The sequence below is a fragment of the Vicia villosa genome, unplaced genomic scaffold (genome assembly GCF_029867415.1).
Source record: "Vicia villosa cultivar HV-30 ecotype Madison, WI unplaced genomic scaffold, Vvil1.0 ctg.000121F_1_1, whole genome shotgun sequence".
Classification (NCBI taxonomy): domain Eukaryota; kingdom Viridiplantae; phylum Streptophyta; class Magnoliopsida; order Fabales; family Fabaceae; genus Vicia; species Vicia villosa.
The window spans coordinates 669,564-684,631 of NW_026705023.1; the positions used below are offsets into that span (position 1 = coordinate 669,564).

General features: G+C 32.8%; 1 pseudogene; it reads right to left on the reverse strand.

Annotated features, from left to right (window-relative positions):
• Nucleotides 1-7,344: 7,344 nt before the first annotated feature.
• LOC131624429 (uncharacterized) lies at nt 7,345-14,862 on the reverse strand (annotated as a pseudogene).
• Nucleotides 14,863-15,068: the final 206 nt, after the last annotated feature.

Sequence of the window (15,068 nt, forward strand, 5' to 3'; positions counted from 1 at the left end):
AGTGTCAAAAGGCCCTCCCGGATAGCTATCCACCTCCTGCTCCTCCTCCTCCCCGACTGGAGGGTCAACATCCGGTATCACCTCCTCCTCATCCTCATCCTCCTCCTCTCGCTGGCGGGAAGAAGATACCCGAGCCAGCCTACTCCTAGAGCCTGAAGCAGATGAACTCTCCACCAAGTCCTGTGGAACGCGCACACGGCGTCCCCGGCCCCGCCCGCGTGTCGACGCCAGCTGCGCCGCCGCCCGCTCGCGTCTAGCCGACGCAGTCTGGGACTCCCTGCCCTGTCTGATGCGTGCTGGCTGGTTGCCTGACATGTTCCTGTAAACAATCGAAATCGATTAATATGCGAGACAAATGAAAAAACAAAAAAAAAATGCACTTCTGATACAGTTCGGAAGTTCATTTCCGAAACTGGGATGGAGGTGTTTTCGGAAATGAACTTCCGAAACACCCCTGCGCAGAGCTTTTCTGCAACCTACAATGGCAGACCCCAAAATCAAAATTCAAACCTATGTATACACATTCTAAACATCCTAAACATCACTATAAACCTAACCTAATACATTTTTTGCTATTTGTAAACACCCTAATATACATTTTAATCATAGATCTTAAAATCAAAATGCTTACCTATTGAATAGATTGGAGGATTTTAGAATGTAATAGAGCAAGTAGATGGAGCCTTTGAGGTAGCTTGGAACTGGTTTGCACAAAAATCTCTTTGAGGTTGAGTTTGAAGAAGATTAGGGTAAATGATTTGGGGGAGGGGGCTGTTTTGCTTAATCTGCAAAACGCGCAGTATTTCGGAAATGAACTTCCGAAAATGTGTTCTCGGAAATGCATTTCCGAAATAAGTTAAATTTTTCAAAAAAAAAAGGCGCTTTCGGAGATGCATCTCCGAAAACAACTTTTTCTTACATTTCGGAAATGCATTTCCGAAGTCAGGGGTAGTTTGGGTTTTTCACCAGAGGTGAACTAGAAGGTAGGGAGGTGGCCAAAGAAATTTTCTTAAACACTTACACATCAAGTAAGCCAAATATATTTCACTTTCTCCGTGAAATAATATTTATCTATTCAGCATGTTATTAATGATTAATATATATTTATCTATATATAAAATATAAAATAATTGAAATATTAAAATTAAAACTTTACCGGGTCAATTTCATCCAAATACAAAATAATATAGTATAAATACACACGGGTACTTATATGGTATGCGTATATGGTACACATATTAACACATTTAATTAAATATTGAATAATAACAAGAATAAATTTAAATACAAAATAATATATAGTACGGATACACACACGTACTTATATAATACGCGCATATTGTACTGATATTAACATATTTAATTAAATATTAAGTAATAACAACAATAAGTTTATTATTGATTTAAATATTTTTATAGATAATTCTAAAATAAAATTATTTATATATAGAAAAAATTATATGATATATATTTACTCCATGAGTAAGTTATTATAACTTACTCTAAATCTTGACCATTAATTCTTTTCAATCAAATGGTTAAAAATAATAAGTAATTAAATGTGGAGAGAGAAAACCATTCCTTATTATTTTTAACCATTAGATTGAAAAGAATTATGAGAATGTCATTTTTATGTGAGAACATGAGAATGAATATTAACCATTAGATTTTAAAATAAATAGTACTGATCAAAATAATGAATATTAGCGGGAACATGAAGTTACTTATCAAAATATTGAATATTAACTGGAACAAGAAGTTACGGAATACAATATTGAATATTAACGAGAATATAAATTACTGATCAAAATATTGAATATTAACGTGAACATGAAATTACTGATCGAAATATTGAATATTAACGGAAAAATGATGTTTATTAATCAAAATATCTAAAACTTTGGTCTAACCTATTGAAAATAAATTTTTATATTTTATACATTCGTGTTTAAAACATTTACCTCTGCAATAATATCTATATTGAACAAAATAACACGGCCACAACGGGCACCCTTGCGGACGTACGGGTATCACACTAGGTTACTAATCAAAATATTGAATATTAACGAGAATATGAAGTTACTGATCAAAATATTGAATATTAACGGGAACACGGAGTTACTAATCAAAATAATGAATATTAACGCGAACACAAAGTTATTCACAAAATATCTAATATTAACGGGAACACGAAGTTACTGATCAAAATATTGAATATTAACGGGAACATGAAGTTACTGAATAAAATATTAAATATTAACGAGAATATGAATTACTGATAAACATATTAAATATTTACGGGAACATGAAGTTACTGATCGAAATATTGAAAATTAACGGGAAAATAATTTTTATTGATGAAAATATCCCAAGCTTTGCCCCATCCTATTAAAAAGAAATTTATATATTTTACACATCTAATTTTATGGCATTTACCTCTAGAATAGTATATATATTGAACAAAATAACACGGCTACAACAGGTACCCGTGCGGACGCACGGGTATCACACTAGTTTCTTTTATCATACTAACTTTTTTTTAGTTCTTTTTGCCATGATTTTGATTTTAATAATTTGTCATTTTGTTTAATATTAATTCAATTAATTCAATATTTTCATGCAGGATATATTTTTATACAGTTATTATCCATCAACGGTAAAAAAATATCACATTCTTGTATATTTTATCTCATTCGTTGTTTTATTACTATTTAATTTTATTTTAACTTGCCTCTGTAGGAAATAATTGAAGTTTGTCGCTACTACATCGAATTATTTGGAGAAACACTAAAAGAGAAAAAGACAATATGGCTCTACAATCTTCATGACAATAAATACTGCCAAGTTCTTTATTATTTTCAATTTGGTACAGCATACATTAGAAATGCTCATATAGTGGCATCATACTTTGATTTTAATGTACCAACACAAATAAAAGTCTATTATGTGCCTAAGACAAATCAATTTAATTTTGAAGTCATTGAACAAACAACTTTAATCAGCAACGATGCTTTTGAATTGGAACAAAATGGTGAGGGAAGTGATATGAGCACTGCTGGTAGTTGCTGTTGGGATTAAATGTATCAACATTAGTTATTACAATAAGTACTCCTATTTGCATTGCATTGTCAAGTTATTTTAATGAAATTTTTATTACTGTTGATTAAATATTTGTTACTTTTATCATAATTTCATTTAAAAAAGTTAATAAATTATGTCATATATATTAATGCAAAATGAATTAATAATTAATATCTAATATAATATTATATATATATATATATATATATATATATATATATATATATATATATATATATATATATATATATATATATATATATATATATATATATATATATATGGGGACGACTCAAGTGAGAACACTTCGTTATTATGAGAAATGAGAACAATGAATAACGACCATTAAATTTGATTTTAATGGACTGAATTGATTTCTCTTTCTATGTTAATTTAAAATAAATATTAAGGATCATAGAAAGAGAAACCAATCCAGTCCATTAAAATCAAATTTAATGGTCATGATTTATTATTCTCATTTCTCATAATAACCAAGTGTTCTCACTTGAGTCGTCCCCTATATATATATATATATATATATATATATATATCATACAATAGAATCATACAATAGAATAAAGCAAGATGAGTTCTTTGACAAGTTTGCCAAGTGTCATCATCTTAAAAGTTTTACTATTTTAAAACATGCTATTAGTAGTAATCTTACTATATTTAACTTAATTATTTTATTATTATTTAATTTATTATTTTTTAATTCTTCCAATGCTCTCTGCCATTAATTATTCTCATATGAGCGTGACGTTTGAATTTTTTAACAGCAACAAATGCTTCAATGATCCCAGCCTAAATTCAATCAATGCATGTCCACCCTAATTAATGTTTTCTACCTTCCCAATTCCAACCTTTCAGATTCGGGCCATCTTCCATCCTATAAAGATGTGGAAATTGGATATACTCTTACTCTACATTTTGCAGTTTCGTTGTATGGCCACCTTCATTATTTCTTATTATTTCGTTTATGTATATGATTGATTACAAACTGAATTCTAAATTCGTGCTATGTGTTTATATTTCAATTATTTTAGGTAACTTCCTGATTGCAAGAAGCATTTTGCAGCCCAAGTTCTTCTGAAACTATGATTTTGCTAGAGATGTATAGCAATTTTGTGTTATTTCACAGTAATGAATAGAAGAAGACAGTTTTGAAGCTTCTTGATCTTGAGAATGTTCATTCATTGTTTGATGAATTGGCGAATTGGTATTCATTGTATTCAACCCTTTAGACCTGATTAAGAGCCAAATCTCATAACATAACAAATTCAGAAACACCACAAACTCAGAAGAAGAATAAGGACAACATTTCATATCCAGAAGAGGATTCAGAAGGAAAGAGGATCCAGAAGAAGAATTTCATTTTATTACTCGATTTCATGTTTTACCTTTTGCAATCACGATTGATGTAACCTATAATGCTCATAATAATGTGAATGAATTAGGGTAAGGGTTGTTGGGTTTTTATCTGTTTTATTTTTGTTTGATGATGGTGTTTGATTTGGGTAATCAAAAGAGATGAGGGCTTAAATATGATTTTGTTCGGTGATAAGAGAAAAGAAGGGAAAAAAACGTGAGATTAGAGATTTAAGAGAGATAAGTGTGGAAGGGATAACAAGAGGAAGGAGAGGAATTAAGCGTGAGAGAGAGGGAAGTGGGATGTTTAAGCAGACAAAGAATTTTGTTTATTGAGTTGATTAATTGAGATTTAGAGAAACAAGAAAAGTACAAAGAGGCAGCCGTATTTTTGTTCAATCTAGGGTTTTTGGTTCAACCCTCTCTCATGCAAAGTCATTTGGGACTTGAGCAATCTGAAATACTTCATAAGAAGTTTTGAGTTGTGAAGAAGTTTTTTTGTTTTTTCATCGAATTCACTGAAATGTAACCATTACTATGTTTTATAAATATTAAATGAGATCATTATCATTATGATTAAATGAAATAATTATTAAATGAGACAATTATCATTATTTATGGTAAAATATTTATAAGTTGTCATAAGTAATGTGTAATACTAATTAAATAATATTATTTTTATTTAAAATTATTAGATATGCAAAATAATGTTCGAAGATTTAATTAGTTTTACTTTGGATTTAAAGTTGATTATTATGGTAATTACTTTTCTTAAATGAATTATTTTATAGATTTCAAAAGTTAAAATATCTTGCTCCCATCTCAAATGAAGAAAATATATATAAAAAAGATTATTGTGCTTTCAATAAAGAGAATACATTATTAAAAATATATACTCTTTATTCTAAAATATTTATAAAATTTCAATAAAATATAAAACGTAAAAATTAATTTGGTTTCATCAAATAATTGAAAAGATTAAACAATTATATTTATTATCAATTGTGTTTATTAAAATGGATTAACAATTTCTATAAATATTATTATGATTTTCAATTTTTTAATAATTATCACAATTTTTTTACATTTATAATAAGTGATTCTTAGAATTTTATCGAGTAACGAGAGAATAATTATTTAAATTTCTAATATAAAGTCTTAAATCTTTTTTAAAGTATTCCCATGGATTATTATTATTAAAATTTGTGTGGATTTTTCCTATTACATGTTTATTTTTATTAAAGAAAAAAAATCATTATGATAGACAAAAATGATTATTGACTTTGATCACTCTAAGATTCAGTGTTTTGTAATTTTTTTAATTTTACTTCTAAATTAGTTACATTGAATTTTCTAAATTATAAATGTGTAATAAATTTCATTAAATATATTTATTATGCATTATCAAAATATTTTGAATTTTTGTTTATTAAGGTTTAAATATTCATATTATACCTGAATTAATTTTCTTTAATTTTTAAATGGACTGTGATGGAAATTTTTGTGTCATTATTGTTAAAATAATATGCTGCTGAAATTAAAAATTGGAGAATTAATTATTTTCCATGTATCATGAGTGATTTTATATATAAAAAGAATATAATTCTTAAATAATTAGACAACATGCTTCTAAAATAAATATATTTTTAATAAATAATTATATTGATGATTATATAATAATTATATTGTTGGTAAAAGACTTAAAAACTGCAAAAATAATTATTTATTTATTTTAAAAAATATGTGAAAATATTATAGATAGTTATTATAAGACAAGAGAGGATATATTTTATCTTTATTAGAATTAAATGTCTTATTTGTAAAAAATTAAATCAATTATTTAATATTTATGATATATTTTATTTTAATTTTAGGCATATGCAAATCAAATAAAATAGAGTATATTTTTTAAATTGTGCTGTTTTACTAAAAAATAAATATATTATTTGTAAAAGACATAAAAAGTGTAAATGAGTTTAAATTATAAAAGACAAATTAATATTTTATGTTGTATTTTAATATGAAGAAGAAAAAAGGATTTATAAATAGTGAAATTAAATTTGAAGATGACAATCATGATGACAATCATTCATAATAAAAAAAAGTTAGATGAGAACTTTATACTTGAAATGGCAAACAAACCAGAAAATTTATAGTTAATTTGTCACTCTTCTTTCTTGATCAGTATGTATGAAGGTTCAATTGATCTCCTACCCTCACCTCACCTTATAGTGAATATTGTAGATTGTTTATAATGGTTCAATCAATTTCCAGTGATACAATCAAATTTTTCTTTACGGTAAAGATTATATAATCATTGCTTATTAAATAGTATTAAATTATTTATTTCATTTTAACTACTAATAACTTATCCATTTTTATATTATCATAACTTCATTTGTAAATCGTAAATAATTATAAAATTATTATTTATTTCATTTGAACTACTAATAACTTATCCATTTTTATATTATCATAACTTCATTTATAAATCGTAAATAATTATAAAGTAATTTTTTTAGCATAAAATTTTATCCCGTGCCTTGCACGGGTTAACAGACTAGTATATATATATATATATATATATATATATATATATATATATATATATATATATATATATATATATATATATATATATATATATATATATATATTCAAAATGACGTTTTATGACTTCCAATAATCTACCAATATAAATTTTTTTTTCCTTATACAATTTCATTTTTCTAATTTTTTTTATGATATATTATATATTATATTTCAAAATTATTTTATATGTTTTCTGTTTCTATTTCTTTATATATTTTGAGTTCCGTATATATTTCTTTTTGATTCTTTTATGACATAAAATAAATAGAATGTACCCATGCGAAAACTAATAATGTTTCATTATCAATATTTCTTTTTGATAGCTTCATCATTTTTATCTTTAAGGTGTTTCCTAACTTGCAGTTTTCCTTTTAACTTTTCGATTTCCATTTCAAATTTTTATCTAGTTACTTTTACAATAGAAATAATTTCTTAATGACATTTTTCTATCTGTTTTTCTTCAACAAGTTTGAAGATATTCTCATCCGGTATCTTCTGCCCCTTTGAAGCTAACAAGAGTGATTCATTCCTCGTGTCTTTCTTCTTCTTGTCCTCTTCAAGTTTCTGGATCTCTTGATCAATTAAAACCTCGCAAACAGTTAAATCATGAGTGAGAAAGTTAGAGAGAAAAACAGTGAGAGAGTTTAGTTGTTTACTGGTTTTCACATGGCTGCAAAAATAGGGATCACAGAAGGAGGTTGGCAAAGGGTGAGTAGAAAAGAGAGACATGTTAATTCAGGATTCAAATGGGACATTATGAAGAATACAAATGTAGGAGACATCAGGGTGATAACTTCGTTTTTCATTACGGATTTTGACCTCAAATGGAGAGCTAGAGACTTGTTCTTTGAGTTTAAAGAATTGGGGACGGTGGACGAAATTGTTTTACCTGCTAAGAGGGATTGGAGAGGCGAAAAGTATGGTTTCGTGAGGTTTGCGAATGTCGAAGACATCAGGACGCTGGAAATCAAATTGGATAATATATGGCTTGATGGGAGAAAATTGAAGGCAAATGTTTCAAGGTTTAAAAGGAAAGAGACATTCGGTAAAGCTTTGGTGGATCGTTCAGCGCCAAAGGAGGATAATCTAAGGTCAGTTGGCGGTGCTAGAAAGGAAGATCAGAGTAGAGGACAGAATGGGGGAGGGGTTGCTAACAGATTTCTTAAGACCCAGGGCGTTTCTTATGCAGATTCTTTGAAGATAAATTCTTCATCGAAAGGTCTTTCATCTTTGAAGAACATAGCGGTCTCAAACCCAGGGGATGTTAGTTTAAAGGAGGCCATTTATAAAACATTCTACTTTAGTGCTAACAAAGAAGAGAAAGCTCGTTACCGAAAAGCTTGGGTGGGCATCGCAAAGTCGCCTGGGTTGGCTTATGGTGTGTGCGACAACTTGTGGTCCGAAGGCTTTTTCTCCGTGACGGCAACTCCTCTGGGGCCGAATCTCTGTTTGTTAGAAAAAGACAACGAAGGGGAAATCGAAAGGCTGATTTCTGAGAATACAGAGTGGAAGGCTAGCTGGTTTAAGGAGGTTAGGAGGTGGCAGACTCAAGATGTGGAGTGTTTCAGATTGGTTTGGTTTTCTATCTATGGTATTCCTTGTTTTGTGAGAAACAAACATTTTTGCGATCTACTGCTATCAGACATTGGGGTGGTGGCTAACGACGATAGTCTAGAGGGGAAACAAAGTAGGATGGACGTTACCAGATTGATGATCTTCTCGAAGCTCTTGGAGACTATCAACCGGAAGATTGTGGTATCGGTGGATGGAGTGTCGTACGACATTTTGGTGAAGGAAGAGACTTCGTTCGACGACGGAGACAAGGAAGAATCTTAGGCTAGGTCAGAGTCCTCTTCGGAGGAGGAGGCAGACGGCGAATCCATGGCGGAGAGAGAGGCAGATGCAGTACCGGAAGAGGCTATAGGTGAAGTGAGACCTGGAAAAGTAGATGGTGGTTTTTCGAGGTGTGTCAGGTTTTCAGAGGTCAAATCCTCTGGGCCGCAGAAAGGAGGGTTGGAAGAGAAGGGAGTTTCATTTTTAGGGGACGATAGGGGCGGCTGTTTTTCTGACTGTAGGAAAGAGCAATGTGCAGAAACCTTTTCTGGTGAAAATTGTTCTAGGGTTGAGTGTTCTTTCAAAGGAGCATTAAATGTGATGAAAAAGAAAGAAGGTAGCTTTGAGGAGGCTACAGAGGGAAGCGGTAAAGATGATGACACTATATTGGACTATAAATTAACCACTTCTAAGGGGCCCACGACTTTTGGCCCATTAAACTTTTTGAGTGTGGACCCGGATGAGGTTATTGGTTCGGCCCCTTCCATTCCAAAAAAGAAGGCGGAAGTGACTAGTTTACCCCTTATGGAACATTTATCAAAAAAGAATGAGGTGGAGCTGGTGGGACCCTGGGAGGTTGACAAAGGGAATATTTTCAAAGGGAAAGGAGTTTGCATGCATGCAGACAGTGAGAATTCGGTTGACCATGTTTTATTGAATTTTGATGATCAATGTAAAAGGCTGAAAAATTCAAAAATAGTTAGGAAGCATATGAGGAAGGTACTCGATTTAGGAGATAGAGTGGAGAACTATATTTATCCCGCGGAGATGATTTTTCCGATGAACTCTGGAAATGCATCTGACAACACTCATGGAGGAGGAACGGTGGGGATTTCTCTTTCTAATGATTCGCTCACTCATTCTGATGTCATGAATTGCAATACTAGAGTAATCAAGAGAAATTTAGGTAATACTTCGGAGGGGCTGTGGAAATCTATGAACAACTTGGGAATCTCAAACTCTTTCGTTTTTTTCGACCCTATCAAGAAATTGGATGAGATGGAGTCTAGAGGTGTAAAAGGGGGCGAAGTCCCTAAGGTGAATTCTAATAGGTTGAAATGATTATTTACTCTCTCAATATTAGAGGTGGTGGTAAGAGAGTGAAGAGGAGGAGAATTGGTTTCAACATTCAAAAGGGAAGGGTGGACATAGCTTTTATTCAAGAAACTAAATTGAATGCTTTTCACCACAAGTATGCCGAGGAGTTGTGGGGTAATGATTTGGTGGAATGGTCCCATATGGAGGCGGTAGGGGCTTCGGGGGGAATTCTAACAATGTGGAAGAAAGATTTTTTCAGCTTGCTTTATAGCTTCCGGGGTGAAGGATTCTTAGGAGTGTGCGTGGAAAAAGATAATAATAGAATTTACTTTGTTAATATATATGCCTCTTGTGATCACAACACTAGAATGGCTTCTTGGAAGAAGTTAGTGGATCTCAAAAGAAAGAGTGTAGCCGGGTCGTGGTGTTTAGGAGGTGATTTCAATATTGTCTCGTCTTTGGAAGAGAGAGTTGGGATTTCTAATAAGAACTACAAGAGGGAGATAGAAGGTTTCAATGAGTTCATTGTTGATATGAAGTTGGTGGATCCCCTTACCATAGGAGGAAAGTTCACTTGGTCCAACAAAAGCGGAAGTGCTTTGAGTAGATTGGATAGATTTCTATTATCCAACTCTTTTGTTAATGATTGGAAGGTAGAAGGTCAATCTATAGGTGAAAGAGATGTCTCGGATCACGCTCCCATTTGGATCAAAGACAACAAGAGAGATTGGGGTCCTAAACCTTTTAGATTTAACAATCTTTGGTTTTCTCATGAAGAATTCTTTAGTTTTGTGGAGGCGGAATGGAAAAAGTTAGAGCTGAAGGGAAGAGGGGACTATTGCTTTGTGGAGAAGTTGAGAGCTATTAAAAACAAAATCCGCATTTGGAATAAGGAGATTTTCGGATGGATTGATCTTAACATAGAAGAAGCGGGGAAAGAAATGCACTTTTTAGATAACAAGTTTGCTCATTTTGCAGGTAATGTTCCGGAGGCTATTGTGCTTCAAAGATCGAAGGCGGCTATTGATTTTTGGAACAACCTTTATAAAAAGGAAGGTTATCTCCGTCTCAAGTCGAGGCAATTGTGGCTATCCGATGGAGATTGTAACACGCGTTTTTTCCATAATTCTCTTAAAGCTAGAAGAAGGAGGAATGTTTTATGTTCTCTTGCCTCTAATAGAGGAGTGTTGGAAAATGTGGTGGAGATTAAAGACTATGTTCATGATTTTTATAAGTCTTTTTTCGAAGAAGAATTTGAGAGAAGGCCGTCTTTTGGTGATTTGGGTTTGAAGAAACTTCTTGAGAGGGAGGCTTGTAGTATTGAACGTCCGTTCACGGAGGAGGAAGTGAATGTTGCTATTTGGTCGTTTGACGGTAATAAAAGCGCGGGGCCGGATGGTTTCTCTATGGAGTTCTATAAGAGGTTTTGGATGGTGATCCGGGAAGACGTGGTGAAGATGTGCAATGATTTTCATAGTAAATGCTCTCTTGTGAAATCGATTACGTTGTCTTTTCTTTCTTTGATTCCCAAAGTTGTTAACCCTCAATCCTTAGGTGAGTACCGCCCCATTTGTTTGGTGGGTAGTATTTACAAAATTATTGCTAAGTTGTTGGCGGCTAGATTGAAAGAGGTTATAGGAGGTTTGGTTTCTTCCAACCAAACCGCCTTTGTTCCGGGTAGAAACATGATGGATGGGGTTCTTTTGGTGAATGAGATAGTAGATTGGTCGAAGAGGAAGAAAAGAAGTTGCCTTTTGCTAAAGGTGGATTTCGAAAAGGCTTATGATTCCGTGTCTTGGCAATACCTTAGAGATATTATGTCTTTGATGGGTTTTGGAGAGATATGGATGAGGTGGATGGAAGCTTGCATTTTTAGTAACCATATGTCCGTTTTGGTTAATGGAAGCGCTACTAAAGAATTCAAGGTGCATAGGGGTCTTAGACAAGGCGATCCTTTGTCTCCGTTTCTTTTTGTTATTGCCATGGAGGGTTTAACCGCTCTCGTGAAAAGGTCAGTTGAGTTGGGTAAATTCAAGCCTTTCAAGTATGGGGAAGGTGAGTTTGTGGACATTCTCCAATTCGCGGATGATACCATTATGTTAGGAGAAGCTTCTTGTGACAACATTTGGAATCTAGAAGTGTTGTTGAGAGGGTTTGAATTGGTGTCCGGGTTGAAGATTAATTTTTCTAAAAGCAACATCTTAGGTGTTAATGTGGGTGATTGGTACCTCAACGCCGCCACGAAGTTTCTTGCTTGCAAGAATGGTACGCTTCCTTTCAAATTTTTAGGAATCATGGTGGGGGAGAGTCCTAGAAAAAAGAAAGTGTGGACGGAAGTTGTTAATAAAATTAAAGGGCGCCTCTCTTTGTGGAAGGGAAGGAACATTTCAATGGGAGGAAGACTTACCCTTATTAATTCGGTCTTGAATTCAATTCCCATTTTTAATCTTTCCTTCTTCAAAGTTCCGGGAATCATTGCCAAAGAGATTAGAAGGCTTCAAAGTGATTTTCTTTGGAGAGGTAATTTGGATAAAAGGAGTATTCATTGGGTGAGGTGGGATGTTGTTTGTAGGCCTAAGGAGAAAGTAGGATTGGGGGTTAGAGATGTCAAGGAGGTTAATAAAGCTTTACTTTTGAAGTGGAAGTGGAGAATTTTAAACGATGATAATGCTATATGGAGTAGTTTTCTTAAAGCGAGGTATGTTAGACCAAAATTAAAAATGCAAGTTTCTAGTGGTGATTTGATTAGTAGCGACGATTCGATTTGGTGGAGGGATTTGTGTAAGATCAATTTGCTAGATGATCATGTGGAGTTTGGTTTTACCGGGTGTTTCAAAAGTTGTTGCAAGAATGGGAAGGATACTCTTTTTTGGCATACCGTGTTGGTGGGAGACAAACCCCTTCGCTTTTCTTTCCCGGATTTGTATGACTTATCTATTAAGAAATATTGTTCGGTAGCGGAAATATTGAATTGGGTTGACGGAAGATATGTGTGGGATGTTCAAGCTCTTTTTTCTCGGGGAGATGGTAGTGTTTCGGCTATGGGGGCAGCAGCGGTCCTTTTGCCGTGTTGGCACCGGTTTCGTGAGCATGTGGAGGGTCACATTCCGAGTGATGGTGCGAGTGACTCTTACGGTTGGTTCTTTAATTCGGATAAGGAGTTTACGGTAGCGGGCATCTCGTGGATTATAAATAACTCTAAATCTTTAGCTTGGGATCTTAGTGTGATTCGTTCTTTGAAAGTAATGTGGAGCATTCCATTACCGCCAAAGATAAAGATGTTTTCGTGGAGATTTTTTGTCGACCGCCTTCCGTCTAAAGATCTTTTATTGTTAAGAGGAGTATCTAATTTGTCTAATCCGAATTGTGAGTTTTGTGGTGTCCATGTCGAAACTTCTTTTCATCTCTTTTTTTATTGTCAAAGGGCGAAAGAGATTTGGAAACATATGTTCGAGTGGCTTGGCATACCGGAGGCGATCACCATAGAGGAGTTTCTTGTTTTTGAGATTTTACAAGAAAAGGTGAAGAACAATAATAGGAAGGCTAAGATCAATGTGGTGTGGTTATCTACGGTTTGGTGTCTTTGGATCATGCGGAATGCTATTATCTTTGACGGGAGACTTTTTTGTTTTGATGTCATTTGTTCTAATATTATTTTCCTCTCTTGGAGATGGTTATCTAGCGGATATTCTAAGTTTAGATCCGATTACTACGATTGGTTTAAACTTTCTTTATCCGACGAAATCATTCTCTAGGATTCTCTGTTTGTAAGGGTTGCACCCCTAGTGCGAGCTTTATTAATCAATTGCCTATTAAAAAAATCAATTAAAACCTCGCGTTTATTTAGATCTTTCCTCCAAGAGTCAAGCTTCCGCATTTTCTCTTATTCCAAGATCTTCTGTACCTCGCAACGAGCTTTATATTGCATACTCCTCGACTCTCAACAAATTTTTTGTGAAGTTTTGTATTTCTCCTCTAGCATCCTACTTAAGGACATTGTCTTCTCAATATACTTATAGTGCATTTTGTTGAGGTTTTCATTTATAATATCAATTTCATTAGTCAGATTTTGCATAATGCTTTTTCTGTTTTCATATGCTTCTTAAACAATATCTATAATTGTTCCCATGCTTCCTTTTTTGCAAAGATACTCCCCAGATAGCCTTCTATGGTAAAAATTATTTTCATGTGCAACACATCGATAAATATCCGAACTGGCCTGCAATCCAATCCAATTCCAATCCCTTTTTCCATGATTTTTCGTTTCCAAGGTTTTTCAAAATCACATGCATTTATGAAAATATTTTTGTCATTGTTATATTTTATTACAGCCTAAGCATCACCATCCATAATGAATACATGTACATTCAATGGTGTGTAATTGAAAAATTCCTTTATCCTATATTATATGCAACTCGCTCATCTAGTTAATAATTATGCCTATCCACTACTAAACATAATTTTCAACTTGCTGGACAATTTAAATGGAACTTTGAGTCACAGTTGGGTGAGGTATTTGTTCTACTTCATTAACTAAATTGGTCTGCAAATACTTTGCCAGAGCAAGGTGGTTTGCCTTTTACATTGCAGTTTTGTTTGCTGAACCTTTGCCTACTTATGACATGTATTGCAACAAGTCTTTATATTTGAAACAAGATGAGTACCTTAGAGTGTCTTTAAAATTTTGAACTCTGTATCTCTCAACCTTTAACTTTTCATAAGGTTTCTCAGAGTAGTCTTCAATCTCAGATTCATAGATATTTGAATCTTCTTAAAAGATGTAGTCCATTGAAGCCACTGTTGTGATTCCTTTACAGCGAGAAATGGTTACAACTCAAGAACAAAGTGAGAAATGTGAAAAGAATAAAAACACAAAAAAGATCTATTTTTTCTTCAACCCGATTAATTTTCAATTTTGTGAATAAATATGTACAACAAAATAGTACTCATGTGTATGCAACGGTTTATTATCTAGTTTGTTATTATTTTTAGTGAAAACAAATTTAATTTAGAGTAACGGAACCATAACAATATCATATAAAATTAACAACAATGGAGTAAAAAAATACTTTTGGATGTTTTATGCATAATGGATGTTGAAGATATACTTCATATCCCACTCAATGAAAATTCTAGTAGACACCTTTTAAGAATGC